Source organism: Mus caroli, chromosome 3 (assembly GCF_900094665.2).
Source record: "Mus caroli chromosome 3, CAROLI_EIJ_v1.1, whole genome shotgun sequence".
Taxonomy (NCBI): Eukaryota; Metazoa; Chordata; class Mammalia; order Rodentia; family Muridae; genus Mus; species Mus caroli.
In genome coordinates, this window is record NC_034572.1 from 15,229,672 (window position 1) to 15,231,386 (window position 1,715).

Here is a 1,715-nt window from a genome sequence, read left to right on the forward strand (position 1 = left end):
GTAATAAAAAAATATATTTTTTTTTAAAAAAAGGAGGAACTAGAGTATTGCATTATTCATGAGAAGGTTAGCTAGAGCAGAACTCCCTAATTAGAACCATGGCTTGGGCGTGAAAGCCCTTGCCCCAGGAGTGTAAAGACCTCACACCTGGCTTCTAAGAATATGGCTGACCTTAGATAGAGCTGACTGTGTCTCAGTTCTTTTATTGCCCAGTTCCTGTCAGTCTTTATGTTTGCATTCCTGTTTTGTGTAAGAGTCATTAAGCATCTGGTAACCTCATTGTACCTGGCCGATGTGTCACCTAACTTCCCTATTTTCTTCTGTATAAAACTTTTGATGCTCGATTTGACAAATTACATTCAGATACAGCACTCTCCCTTGTGGCCATATTTATTTGTCATTTCTTGCCAACTCTTTTCCCACCTGTCCGGGATCCTGATTTCTCCTGCGGATTGAGTGGGGCCAACTGAGGCCAGTCTGTGGCAGGATGGCGCCTGTCCGTGGCACGTGACCAAGGCAGTTCTTATAAAAGACAACATTTAATTGGGTCTGGCTTACAGTTTCAGAGATTCAGTCCATTATCATCAAGGTAGGAACATGGCAGCAACTAAGAAGGCATGGCACAGGAGGAGGTGAGAGTTTGTTTAACTTTTTGTTCCAAGGGCAAAGAGGAGAACTGGGTCCCAGGAAATTAGGATGACAGTCTCAAAGCCCACACCCACAGTGACACACCTATTCCAACAAGGTCACACCCCTAGTGGTGCCATTCCCTGGGCCAAGCATATACAAATCATCACAGGCTTCAATAGGAATTTTGAATATAGACAGCTTGGTCTATAACAGAGGTTGCTAAGGATGATATTCTGGTTGAAGAGACTAACCTTAGGAACTTCTTAACACTGTATTTCCTGGAGAAGCTTAGGTGGATTGTACAGGTATAAATCGTAGTCCCAGATGGTCACTGGTATTAACCTTCTTGGTAGTTTCAATAGGAATGGCCCCCGAAGATTCATAGGTTTGAATATTTGGCCGTAGGGAGTGGCAATATTAGGAGGTGTGGCCTTGTTGGAGGCAGTGTGTCCTGGAGGCAGGCTTTTGGGTCATACATGCACAGGCTATGCCCAGTGGGGCACACAGTTTCCTGCTACCTGCAGATAAAGATATAGAACACCCGGGCCTTTCTCCAGGACTATGTATGCCTGGATGTTACCATACTTCCTGCTATGATGATAACGGACTAAACTTCTAAAACTGTAAGCCAGCTCCAATTAATTGTTTTCCTTTATAAGAGCTGCTGTGGTCATGGTGTCTCTTCACAGCAATAAAGCCCTAAGTGAAGGGGCTGTACAAGAAGAATGTCAAAACAGTTTAGAACTCATGAAATTTAGCACAGTCATGTTAGGTGTGTCTCAGAGAGGCAGAGCCCTGAGGACTTCATTCTGTTGTGAAGTTTCCAGTCATCATGTCCCTCATAATCTATGAGTTATATGAAAACTCTAAGGGAGTGTCCAGCCCCTCACTGGGCAGTGTCATTGGCACTTACAACAATAGTGGCTGATCTTTTCAAAGACTGCTGCTGGAATGAAAGAAAATGAGATTTTGTGATTCATGTAAAAGAGTTGCCTATGAGCCCCTGGCCTGGGGCCGAGAACAAAGCAGAACAGACAGGGCTGTTGTTAAGACATTCCTAAGAACAGCTTGATTGTACAAGCAGG